We start from the raw sequence: 13,523 nt of genomic DNA, 5'->3' as shown, positions 1-13,523 counted from the left end.
CTTCAGAGAACCCCAAAAGAACCCCCCACCAGACTGTTACTGCCAGGTTGGGAATCCCAAAATGCCCCCAACAAGAGCCCCCAGCAGCCAGAAACCACCCCAAGGGGACCCCTCTCTGGGAATTCAGTCCCCCACTGCCTGCCTCGGACCCCTGCCTGCCCTCCAGCAGGATATGGCATGCCATTTGCCTGGGACCCCCCCCCCCCCTCCAGCTGGACCACCTGATGCTTTACAGCAGGACCCCTCACACTGCTTGTCTGGCATCCCTTGACCTCACGCCGGGGATCCCCCCCGCATAGCTCTATGCACCGGGCATGACAATGATCCCAGGAGCCGGCTGGGCAATCCCAGACAGAGCCCCTGGCCCAGCACCAGGTACCCTGTAACCCCCTGCCCCACCTCCCCAAGAGACCCCCACTGGTCTGCAGCCAACAGGCCCCCAGCGATACCCACCTCCAGGACCATTAGCCTCAGGCTGGGCACTTCACAACCACCCCCTGAAATCCCAAACCCTCCAGAACCCACCAACCTGACTAGGGTCCCTCCTGCCCAGCCACCCAGAGGCCTCCCCCTACCACAATGCCCCTTCAGCTCCCGCTGCAATCTCCCCACACAGACATGCACCCCCACCCCAGCAACAGTGTTCCCTCACAGTGTCTGACAAGTGGATAGAAAGTTATCACCACCCCTTGCTGGCCAGTCATACAGACAGAGGGAGCCCTGGGGGACGCTTATTTAACAGGAGAATGGACGGCCTGGAGGGGCCAAAATAGGTAAGAAATTTCCATGCCCTGTCATCAGCAAATAATGGCCACCATGGATCCACCCCAGAGGTGGCTGCATCTTAGCACTGTGGGAAGCAACCCCTCACGGAGACCCTTTGTCACAGGGTTTGGGATACTTCTGGACCCAGGTTGCACTCAGAGGGACCTCCTCATCCCGTGCCACCTGGAGAAATGTAAAGGGTCCAGCCAACTCTCCTTTCGCCAGCTGGCAGCCACTGATCCCCCAAACAGAGGGAGGCCTCTGGCTTTGATGGGTATTGAATACATGGCTGATCTCTTTCATCAGTAAAGATTTTTAACAGAGATAAAGGGGGGAACAAATGATTCTCAAAGGAGAGGGGAAAGATGATCACTGGGCAATTTAACTCCCTGCAACCTCCAGGATGGAGAAGGACTCAGGGTAACAGATTCCCTCCAAGGAAGGAGAAGTTGCTGGGATTTAGAGACATGGGGAAGAGCCCCAAACCCGAGAGGATTTTTAATTGACATTTGATAACGACATAGAGGCAAAACCTGATTTTTGAGAACAGTGTTCAGAAATGAAAGAGAAAGGGTGGCAATCTGCAGGATTTTCTATCAGTTGTTGATATCAGGTAAAAGCTGAGTGTATTTCGCATCAATATTTGATAAATCAACAGAGCGGAAATGGGCAACATTGGGAAACGTGTTAGATCCATGTTCAAGAATCTGAGAAAAGGTGTAAATGTGAGATTTTCCCTGTCTCTCTGCTGATCAAATGGTAAGAAAATCTCAGGGCATATTCAATTAGAAATAGACAACTAGAGGAAAAGTGGGGCAAACGTTTCAGATATTTTCTATCAACCTTTGAGATTTGCCAAGAAAAATTGTCACAAACTAGCCAATGGATAACACCAGAGAAAAACACCAAGACCGGAGGGGATTTTATATTGCTATTAACTAATTGGTGGAAAAGGGGGACAGTTGGACTGGATTTTATGGGACTGTCCAACACATAAACAGAAAGTGATGGTCCCGTCCCCCCCCCCCCGCCACCGTTCAGATGGGCAGCAGGGAGCCCTCTGAGGAGCTGATTGAAGAGGGCAAAGGAGGGGGAAGGCTCCCTGGATGAGGGAAAGGGGTTGCAGTGGGGGATGAGCAGGTGAGGGGCAACTGAGGGCTGGGGGCAAATGTGTTGGTAGCTAGGGGACAGCAACTGGGATTGGGAAACCGGGGTCCGGGCAGTCCCCATGGAGGACACGTGCTTCTCCCTTCCCCAGCAGAGACCCAGCATCTGCCTCCCCAGCGGTGCCGGGGGCAGATCCTGGCGGCGGCTCCGCTGGGGCTCAGGCAGCTCCGAGGCTTCTCCCTGGGTCCCGGGGGGCAGAAAGTCACTTTCCTGCCCCCTCTGCAGCTCTCCCCCCCCCCGGTGGTCTCCCACTCATTGGGGGCCACCGGCTGGGGGTGGGCAGAGCCCAGGGCTGCCCAGGGGTCTGGTCCCAGCTGGAGAAAGCCCCCCCTGGCCAGACACAGAGGGGTTAATGATGCCCCCCCCCCAGCAGGGACCCCAGGGGGAGCCGCAGATGCCCAGCCCGGGCTCTTGGGTCCCACGGGGGCAGCAGCAGAATCCCGTCTGGGCCCGAGCTCCGCCCTTAGGAGCTGCCCCGCCCCCGGGCTGTGCATGAGCCCCGCCCCCAGGAGCTGCCACGCCCCCAGGCTGTGCCCGAGCCCTGCCCCCAGGAGCTGCCCAGCTCTGGGCTTTGTTCTCCCGGCTCCTGCCTCCTTCTGCCCAGCACCCACCACTCCCCCTTCCTGCGTCTTGCAAAGAGCACCCCGGGGCGGGCTGCAGCGCTGGCTGGGGCTGTCTCCAGTGGCTGAAGTTGTCTCCATGGCTTCTTCACCTGGGGGGCGGGAGCAGGTGGGCCCGGGGTGTGCAAGCCAAGAGAGGGGGCAGGGGAAGAAGGAATGTTTGGAAAGGTGGGTTTATTGCGGGGGGTCAGAAGAAGTTGGGCAGCAGAGTCTGAGGGAAATTGAGGGGAACCCCACGGGTGTCCCAGTGTTGGCCTGGGTTTGTACAGCACCTTGCACAAGAGGGGGTCCTAATCTCAGTCCCGGTCTGTGCAGCACCTGAGAGCCCCGATCTGTGGTTCCTGATCACAGGCACCGGGAATGGATAGAGGGGAGACCTCAGCACCCAGAGGGTTCATGCAGCCCTGGGCACAGGCCCTGCTTGGCGGCGTCGCTGCTCTCACGAGGGGTTGGCTTAGAGAAGCCCAGCAGCACCAGTCCCATGTGGTCTAGTGGTCAGGATTCCTGGTTTTCACCCAGGCGGCCCGGGTTCAATTCCCGGTGTGGGAAGAGGGCAGAGCTTTTGCTCAGAGGGGAGGCCTGAAAAGAAAGGAACGGGGCAGGAGCCTGCCAGCAGGGGAGGGGAGAGGATCCCAAAATCGGGGCTGGGGGGCAGAGTTCTCGGGGGGGGGGGGAAATGAGGGAAGGATCCCAGCAGGGTGGGAAGGGGGCAGCATGGAGAGCACAGGCCTGGCCTGGGGTCTGGGGAGAGTGACTGTGTCCCTTGAAACCCCCCAACTGCAGACTAGGCAGGCTCGGAAGAACGACGTATTTGTTGGTAATTGTCAATTTTGCTGTAAACACACAACCCGATGGCAAAATATTTCCATCCATAATAATCAAAATTGACAGATGGGCAAAGTAAGAAACATGCTGCTTGAGAACGTATCCTAGTCCAATCCTGCAGGGTTTCCTTATGCCTTAGATGCCACCATGTGGGTGTTTCATTTCCCTCCTCATTTCTACACGGAGAAACAATTTCCTTTGTGTGGCTCCATAAACAGCAAAATCTTCCTGTGTCTCTCCTCTGAGCCAGGGCATTCAATTCCAGTGAAACCTTCTCTCCAGCAATGGCAATGGCCAGACAGAGGGGACGCGGCCACCTTCCCCCCGGCTGTGAGACGTTCCCTCTCCTCTTTCTTCATGCCGCTGTTGTTATTCCATGAATCATCAAGGATGGAATAAAAAGCTGAGTTTCCTCCAGGGTGAGGAATGAAAGGAGCCACCATCTCCACCCAAAATCTCAGTGTCCCAGAGAAAACCTGCTATTGGAATCACAGAGGTGCTGGGGGTATGTTGGGGACAGGGACCGTCTGAATTGTCATGGCAGGGAATGGACAATCTACAGCAACGTCATCGGCCACAGACACGCTCTCCTCATGCTCCAGCCAGAAGGGAAACGGGCAGGAATTCTTGCGGTTCAGCCATGGCCACACAACCACACAGCAGTCAGTGTGGGTGTCTTGCCATCCGAGGTGCCAAATGGAGCCAGTCTGGTCTTCCTCTGAGGCAAGTCAACATTCAAAATGCTGCCGTGGCACAGACGTACGAATGCCTCTGCACTGCTGCGGCTCGTTAATGAAGATGCTCTAAGGGGATGGGCGAGAGCTGTCCCCTCCGTGTTGTTTATCCACCCCCCGGAGAGGCGGTAACTATGTCAGTGGGAGAGGCTGTCTCCGTGGGGGTGCAGACTGGGGTGTCTACATGCATCTATAAAGCTTAATCGAACCCCCTTATTAAACCACTGTGGTCTGGGAGTGGAAGAGGAGCTCTCTGAGCAGGGCCTGTCCTTCAAAATCCTTAAGATCACTGACTTGCTTATGCAAATGTCATGGGGGTATAGCTCAGTGGTAGAGTGTTTGACTGCAGCTCAAATCGTCCTTTGTTTACATCCAAGTACCCCTTTAGAAGCCTTTTTTAAATGAAAACATATTCGTATCAATTTCCAGTATGTGCAGGAGTTCCCCTGAATCGGGATCCTTGAAGTGAATTTGAACGCTCAGCGTTTTCCTGTGCAAAAGAATAAAAACCCAGCTAACCCGTCCAGCAGCTGAAATCAGTTCCCATCCTCTAAGTGTCTAGTTTATGTTTTCATCAATTAAACAAAAGTATAATATGAATGCACATTTGCAGATCCCAGTTCTCCAGGGCCTATGCTGTGTAGAAGAACAAGAACCACATCCAGCAGGAGTTCGGGACTCTGATGAGCAAAGACTCCTTGGTGAGGGAAAGGACACCAGCGTCTTGGCTCCTTCACATTCAGACAACATCTGGGCTCCCAGGACAAGGCATGAGAAGAAGCCAGTGGCTTTGAGAAGGAAAATAGCCACCTAGAAGCTGGTTAGAGCTGCCAGGATCCCCAGAAATGCCACCATCCCATTTCCAGGCATAGTCGTTAGATGGTGGTGTCTGCAGCAGGACCAAAAAATGCAGGGAAAAGCCCTCAAAAGTTCTAAGCTGCCAAGACCCAGACGGTGGTCAAGATCCCACCTAAAGTCAAGAAGGGAGAGAAAAAGGCTAATGTCAAATCCAAAGCACCCAAAGCCAGGGCTAAGAAGGTGGCACCGAGAAAGAAGTGACGAGATTTCCATTGGGATGACTCCTGCTCCCCAAATGGCTCTTTCTGAGTCACCATGGACTAGCCCGAGAGATCAAGGTCCTTCAGGACAAATGGCCCCATGGAAAGTACAGTGACTGGCGGGGAGAGAGTTTGTTTCTCTTTCAGAGGGGAAGTGCTGTGTTTTGTGAAACACCTCCCAGGGGAGTGATGCACTCAGAAGGCAGCTGCCCATCCCTCCCACATGGGCTCCTTCTCTTTGATCTGCTTCTGCGGTTATTTCAGAACCAGCCCTAGCGGGAGCGTGTCCCTGGGACTTCACCAGCTGTACCATAGGCTGTGTATGCATCTCAGCTTCGATTAACGCAAGTTTTTAGTTGAATCTTATTGTGATAATTTCCCAGTGCTCTGCCTCGTTCTAACATTCTGGAGATAGATTGACTACGGGGAGGAATGGACTAGTTTGTGTGACATTTGGTAAGTACGTTGTGTTGGTATGTGACTGAAAACAAGACTCGAGGTGGGCAGATTACAAAAAGAAAATGGCAAAGCTGCTCACATCCACCATCGAATTATACTCCAGATAGTGATGCTTTTCAAAGGTATAGAGCAATGTGTTAATAAACCATCTTTGGTTCAATAAACAGAGTGGCCTACTCTGGGGCTAGTTTTGAAGTGACTCTGGCTATGAATGCAGCAGAAATCCGGCAACAAGTCTCTCAGGTGGGAAGTTTGTGCAGTCACGTTTATTTGGCTGGTTTTTCCCAGCTTGTTTCTACAAACCCCGTAATCCATCACTTCAGTGCATTTTTCACTTCAGTGGTAAATTTATTATCTTTTAGTGCTAGTTCTTGAGTTTAAACGATCCCACGTCTACACACACATTGCTGGGGGTTGAAAGACTTTCGCTTTGCAGATGTGGGATTTGAACCCAAGCCTCCAGAACACACAAGTGAGGAGAAAATAAAGTTCGAGGTCTGGTACCTTAGACCACTCAGACACCACAAAAGCATGCATTTAACGCTCCTTGTTTTCTTTAGTGTTATGAGCTGTTTGGGGAGGCCAAGAGGCCATATTTCTAACAAATTCTAGGGCCCTTCTACAGCATAGTTCATTTTTATACACAATCACCCTGAGAGCAATTTGCAGGTTTCCTGGAGTCCCTTGAGCAAGGTGTTCTAGTCTTACCGCTGACTTATTATGTGAAGGAAAGACGTGCACCGGGGCTGAGGCAGAATCCAGACATCCAGCTTTATGAGAAGGTAATGGTGAACCTCAGACTCCTGCACCGTGAACCATATTGTCCAGCACCCACAATCTGTACCAGCTATTTTTCAAAGTAGCTCAGCACTCAGTGTGTTGACGTCTTTGGACAATCTGGCTCTAGAGGTGCGGGCCAGTGCCGGACCTTTGGAAAATTCTGGCCGATACGTCTGGAAGTTCCAAGAACCGTCAGAACTTTGAGCATTTGCTAGAAGCTGATGAGAAAACCTTCCTTCTGTTGAACTCCGTCGAAATGTTCTCCTTTCCTTACAATCACAATGCTGTGTCGTGATCGCAGCGTTAGGTTTCAACATAATTTATTTTTGTGTGAAACAAACACACCACTTTGGGCATTTGGACAGAGGGCTAGAAATCGATCGGCCACTTAACCCACAATTAAGAGGCTAATGAGCCTTCTCTCCAGACGGTTAATTCCAAAGACTTGTCTATAGCCCTGGGCGAAAGGTTTTCTGGATGACTATTTTATTTACTGAAATATTTTGGTTTGAGGAAAGTGAAATTTTGTTTAGCTTTGTTTCAGGGTCTACGTGAATGATGTTTCAGGGTCTACATGTTTCAGGGTCTACATCTGGGGTCTACGTGAATGATGATGAGGATGGTGATAATGTCATTGGTTTGTCTCGCTAGAAAGCAAAACAACAAATGATTCGCACAGCTCTATTTGTATAAACCATCCACATTGGGAACGTGCCTAATTTCTGCTCTGAGGGTCTAGAAAAGCCTGCTTGTTTCGATATGTGTTGATGAAAAGTTTCCCTGACTGAGAATGGAACCCATTCTAACCACAAGACCACGAAGGAAGTGACAGTTTCCAGCCGATGCTAGGCTTTTTCAGGCAACTTTCTCCAAAAAATGCATCTTGAGTCAATCGGAAATATTATTGTTGTTATGATTTTGGTTTGGCTCGGTAGCAAGCAAAAAATTAAATTATTTGCACAGGTGTCTTTGTTTTAAAGGGTATAAAGCCTGGGATTTAAGGTGGGAACATGCCCACAGTTGGCTGTTCGTCACTGGACAGAGCTTTGATTTTCGCACAGTCTCCAAACACCTTCCCAGCATCCTGAAATCTAAGCGGGTGTGTGAAGGAGCCACATCGCTGCTTGAGGTACTTCTGCTCTTCGAGAAGGGAGACAGAGAGGGGAAAAAGCTCAGTCCACAGCGACACTAATGAGCAGGAATAGCCAATGAGCTCTGCATGTAACTACTTAGTCAATTGTGAACCTTCCTATCATTATCCCTTTGCAATAATGATGGTGATGTACACTCGACTCTATATCCCAGTGTGCCATGGACTTCTGCAGGTTGCATTAGCCAGTCCAGCCATTTGGCACTTGCAGGTGGGTCCCTCTGTATTGTCCCTGCTTCTTGTACAGCCATAAAAGGCTGGTAGATGCAGATACTTTCCCCTCTTCTTAACCAGCACTAATAACAGCGGGAGAATCTTCCTTATGGGGGGGCCCACCGGCGTCTGAACTGTGGTGCCCCCATGACACCCCTTTCCCCAAGGCCCCTCACTCACTCTGCCCCTGCTCCCCCATGCCTCGCCACACCCCTCCCCCCGAGGCCACAGCCACAGAACGCCTCTTCCCCCCCAAGACTCCACCGTGTTCCCCCCTCTGTTGTCCACCCTTACGGCTGGTAAAAAGTGCTGGGCCCGTGGCCCTCTGAACCCCCGTGTTCCTGCACCCTGACACACAGCCAGGCAGGCAGCAGTGTGAGTGAGTGTGTGTATGTGACAGAGACTGCTGGGCTGTGCTGAGCCAGTGCGGGAAGTGGGGGCTGATGTCGGGGCTGTCCCGCTCCCCCCGACTCAGGACTGGCGTGTCCCCCTCCCCCTGACTCAGGACTGGGGTGTCCCACTCCCCCTGACTCCAGATTGGGGTATCCCCCCTCCCCCTGACTCAGGACTGGGGTGTCCCGCTCTCCCTGACTCAGGACTGGGGTGTCCCCCTCCCCCTGACTCAGGACTGGGGTATCCTGCTCTCCCTGACTCAGGACTGGGGTGTCCCCCCTCCCCCTGACTCAGGACTGGTTGCTTCCAGCAGCTGTCTGAACTTAGGGACAGCGTGCCAACACACTCACTCTTCCACAACACACACGCTCCCCGAACACACACACTGTCTGTCCCCAACACACACACACTCTCTGCCCACCACGCCCACGGCAGCTGAAAAGCAGCTGGCAATCGAGTCGGATGCCCATGGAAGAATGGGATAGAGAAACCTGCCTCGTGTGGCTGCCCACGAGGCATTGCAAACCCTTCCCAAAGCACCCTGCGGCCAGTTGCACAGTGGGATAGCGTCCCACAATGCACTGCTCTCCGTGGCGATCCAAGAGCTGCTAGCCTGGATGCGCTCCGGTGACACAAGCAGCCTAGTGTGGACATGCAACAGCGGCTTAATTAAAACGCTTTAACTAAAGCAGCATAACTCTGTCGTGTAGACGTAGCCTGGCTCCCACTGGGGCCAAGGATGCTCAGGCACTGAAACTGAAGAGCCACAACTTCCTCCGGGCAGGTGCCTCGTGGGAGGGACAGAGAGGTGTGAGCGGTTCTCAGGGCAGGTGAGGGGAGGGGACAGAGAGGAGTGTGTGGCAGGCTGGACAGGTCTCATGGGAGGGCTCAGAGAAGTGTGGGTGGCTCAGAGAAGTGTGGGTGGTGGGCAGAGTCTGTCTCAGGAGAGGGGGCAGAGAAGTGTGGGTGGCAGGCAGACCGTGGGGTAGGGGGCGGAGAGGCACAAGCAGCCAGCAATGAGGCCTCGGGGAGAGAGGAGTGAGCGAAAGGTGGACCAGCAGGCCTCAGCCAAGGAGGCAGAGTGGGTGGGAAGAAGTCCCCCTGTTAACCCAGTGCTATCTTCACTAGGATTAGGTTGGCATAACGGCATTGCTCAGGGGGGTTCAATTTTTTACCCCCCAAAGTAATGTCGTTACACTGACCTAATTTTGTAGCGCAGACTTGTCCAAAGAATCACACACACACCTTGGGAGCAAACTTCACCTGCTTCTCTGCTTTACAGAATCCAACACAAGCAACGCTTGTCCGGCCGTGGGGGGCGTTGGCAGGGAGTCAGGTGTGGGCAGACACCATACATTAGCCAGAGACGGGCACCATGGCTTAGCTGGCTAAAGTACCTGTCTTGTAAACAGGAGATCCTGGGTTCAACTCCCAGTGGTGCCTTGTTGAGTGGCTTTTGGGGCACCTGGTACTGGCTGCTGTCAGAAGACAAGATACAGAGATAGGTGGACCTTTGGTCTAGCCCAGTGATGCTGGTTTTGTTGTTTAAATTACACTCATAGGCACTGATAATAGAGTGACTGAAAGTCTGGGTGTGAAGGGCTGATAGGCCAGTCTTCCAGTCCCCTCGCAAACGACCCCCTCCCTCTGGGACAGGGGCAGGTCCGAGCTCTCACACCAAGTGGCTCATTGGGGCTGCCAGAATCTGTGGGCGGCTCATTCAGTTTATGGCGAGGGTTGAGTTCTGCTTTGTGCACCGTGTCTGAGAATGAAAATCCTAAACCTCCCTTTGAAATAACGAATGCAGCAGGACCTGTTTTTGTCCCTGCCCCAAAGCAGACAGAAAAATGGAGAAATGTCATTGGGTCCAGGGGAATACTTCACTGCGGTTTTACCATTTCCACTTGCCAAACTCCCGCCCAAACTTCTGGGCTCTTAGAGCAGGGTCCTGAGCCTGAGCCGAGACACTTACACTGCAACTTTACAGCCCAAGCCGCTGTCCTGGATTAATGTGATATCTGCACCCCACTTTTGAGCCCCACAGCTTGAGCTCCAGGAGCCCACGTCAGGTGACCCAGGCCAGCCCTGCTGCCATCTTTATCCCGGGAGAGAGGGACTCTACGGGGACGTCTCCATTGCAGTGTCAGCCCAGGGGTGGCAGGCTGTGCTCAAAGCAGCACCCTGGAAGCCCCATAGTCACCACTCTCATAGAATTAAGGTACGATTTGTACAGAGTCGGCCTGGTGAGCTATCATTGTAAAAGTCGTGATCTGTTGAAGGCTAGTGCCTGGGTGGATGGTGTGTGCTAGGCTTGTCTGGGAAGTGGTGGAGTTTTGCTCTGGGTGCGTTTTTAAATACGAAGTGTAAGGAGGGTCTGAATGACCTCCCCCCTCACATCTAGTGATGAGCTGGGGGGAAAGACTTCAGGAACAGACCGTGATTACATAGACAGGCCTCCCCTGCCTAGGTATGCAGCAAGTATCCTTTGTACAAAACAAACAAACAAACAAAATATAAAGGTAATTCTTCGGTTTTTCTGCAGTCAGGCAAAAAAATTGTAAAAAGAAAGGGGCATTTTTAAGCAATCATCTGTCCCCACCCAGGGGCTGGGGAATGCTTATTTTCTTTTTCAGACACTTTCTGGGCAAGCTGGCACCAGTGGAAGAAAACCCAGAACGCCGTGGGTCCCCTGTCGCAACAAAACATTGTGTTCTGTGTTTGTCTTGTTGTTCCTGTTATTTTGGTGGATATTGTAAATTCTTCAGGCGTGACACCCCCTTTTAATTGGGCATGTCGTGCTGCCCCCTTCGGGACCAAGGGAAAATGTACCCTAATTCAACCTCTTCCACCCTCTATTCCGCCACCTCCCTCCAATTTGTCTGTGACACCCCCATCCCCACGGTGGCCTACCCCCATCCAGAGACCTGTGGTTCTTAATGCAACTGGTTTACAAATGACTATCGCTCTGTTCCCCACTGACTGGTCTCTCAGTACAAGATTTCCTAACTGTTCTCAGTTTACCAAAGTAGGTGAAAGAATGTTGCTATGGGTAATTTCAAACTCATTTGAATTGGATGGAGGGGAATTAAACAAGCACATCCGAAAACGGCGAGCCCCCACAAATTACCTCTGGGAAAGCTTAAACTCACTGCAGGAAGCCGACTCAGCAGCTCGAATCCAATACTTGGAACGTGCCCTGGGGCTACTGGATGGGGGGGGATTATAACAGGGGTTTGCACTTAGCTCAACCAACCTTTTGTTGGGAAATGTTATTCTAAGCCTCGATCAGGGTTGGACGAGACATCAGGAGGTCATCTAGCCAAAACCCTGCTCAAAGCAGGACCAATCCCCAACTAAATCATCCCAGCCAGGGCTTTGTCAAGCCGGGACTTATAAACCTCTGAGGATGGAGATTCCACCACCTCCCTAGGGAACCCATTCCAGTTCTTCACCACCCTCCTAGTGAAATAGTGTTTCCTAATATCCAACCTAAACCTCCCACCACTGCAACTGGAGACCATTACTCCTTGTTCTGTCATCTGCCACCACTGAGAACAGCCGAGCTCCATCCTCTTTGAAACCCCCCTTCAGGTAGTTGAAAGCAGCTATCAAATCCCCCCTCACTCTTCTCTTCCGCAGACTAAATGACCCCAGTTCCCTCAGCCTCTCCTCATAAGTCATGTGCCCCAGCCCCCTGATCACTTTTGTTGCCCTCCGCTGGACTCTCTCCAATTTGTCCACATCCTTTCTGTAGTGGGAGGGTGGGGCGAAAACTGGATGCAATACCCCAGATGTAGCCTCATCAGTGCCCAATAGAGGGGAATAATCACTTCCCTCAATCTGCTGGCAATGCTCCTCCTAATGCAGCCCAATATGCCGTTAGCCTTCCTGGCAAAAATGGCACACCGCTGACTCCTATCCAGCTTCTCATCCAGTGTAATCCCCAGGTCCTTTTCTGCAGAACTGCTCCTTAACCAGTCAGTCCCCAGCCTGGAGATGTGCGTGGGATTCTTCCGTCCTAAGTCCACGACTCTGCACTTGTCCTTGTTGAACCTCATTAGATTTATTTTGGCCCAATCGTCCAATTTGTCGAGGTCACTCTGGGCCCCCCTATCCCTACCCTCCAACCTCTCCCCACAGCTTAGTGTCATCTGCGAGCTTCCGGAGCATCCAGATCTTTAATAAAGATGTTGAACAAAACCGGTCCCAGGACTGACCCCTGGAGCACTTCGCTTGATACTGGCTGCCAGCTAGACATCGAGCCATTGATCAGTGCCCGTGGAGCCCGAGAATCTAGCCACCAGGAAGTTGGTCCAACACTCTCCGAAAACTTCCTAGAGACTTGAGACTATGTACCATTTTCTGGTGGCTTTTTTTTTTTACCCAGCAGGCATGGGAACTTCTGGCTACATGATGGCTTTTCCCAGACTTGGTTGGACAGGATTATTTACAGCTAGCCTTTGGTTTGTTCCTGGACGAATGAGGGCAAGCCACAGGGTGCCAGAAGAACCAGCTGCAGTTGAAGAAGGGTGCCCTCAGCAGGGGCTGCCGTATAGTGGGCGGGTGTCAGAGGGCACACGGCACCTAATCAATGCCTTAGCATTGGATCATCTTTGGCAGAGCCGCTGTCAGGAGCATATTGAGTGACGAAGGCAGTTCCCTGAAGCAGTGGCTAACAGGCTTTATGTGGCTGTTGAATGGCTGCCCGTGGTGGAAAAAAAGTGAGTCTGTAGCAGAGTGGAGGTGAGTATGGGCTGGGCTCTGGGATCAGGATGGGCCTTGATTCTCTCCTGCTGGTCTTTGTTTCTAGGTAAGAAGGGGTTTTCCACGAGCAACTGGGAGCAGGCCAGTTTTGTGTTCTGGCACTGTATCATGTCCTCCAGGTTTCTTGTAAGCACACAGGGCCCTTAACGAGGACTCAGTACTGAGAATTGGCCCAGACAGTGTGCATTACTAGCAATCGCTCTCTCGTTGGAGTCTGGTTTCGGAGTTTTTTTGTTAAAGAATTGCCGCTTTTAGGTCTGTAATCGAGTGACCAGAAAGACTGAAGTGTTCTCCGACTGGTTTTTGAATGTTATAACAGGCTCCAACGAGAGACGGCTGAATTGGAATTAATTTGCAAACTGGATCCAATTAACTTAGGCTTGAATAGAGACTGGGAGTGGATGTGTCATTACACAAAGTAAAACTATTTCCCCATGTTTATCCCCCCTCCACCCCCCACTGTTCCTCAGATGTTCTTGTCAACTGCGGGAAATGGCCCACGTTGATTATCACTACAAAAGGTTTCCCTCCCCGCCTCCCTCTGCTCTCCTGCTGGTAATCGCTCACCTAACCTGATCACTCTCATTACAGTGTG

At 52.2% G+C, this 13,523-nt stretch overlaps 2 non-coding genes across 2 annotated transcripts; both read left to right on the top strand.

The window, feature by feature from the left end:
• The first annotated feature begins 3,029 nt into the window (after window positions 1-3,029).
• TRNAE-UUC (transfer RNA glutamic acid (anticodon UUC)) lies at window positions 3,030-3,101 on the top strand. Its single transcript has one exon. It is a non-coding gene; the product is annotated as a tRNA-Glu (tRNA).
• Window positions 3,102-9,533: 6,432 nt separating this feature from the next.
• Window positions 9,534-9,607, top strand: TRNAT-UGU (transfer RNA threonine (anticodon UGU)). The gene has a single exon. It is a non-coding gene; the product is annotated as a tRNA-Thr (tRNA).
• The last annotated feature ends 3,916 nt before the right edge of the window (window positions 9,608-13,523 follow it).

The sequence above is a fragment of the Caretta caretta genome, chromosome 28 (genome assembly GCF_965140235.1).
Source record: "Caretta caretta isolate rCarCar2 chromosome 28, rCarCar1.hap1, whole genome shotgun sequence".
In the NCBI taxonomy this organism is placed as follows: Eukaryota; Metazoa; Chordata; order Testudines; family Cheloniidae; genus Caretta; species Caretta caretta.
The sequence above is the reverse complement of the archived record's forward strand: the minus strand, read 5'-3'. Positions and strand labels throughout refer to the sequence as shown.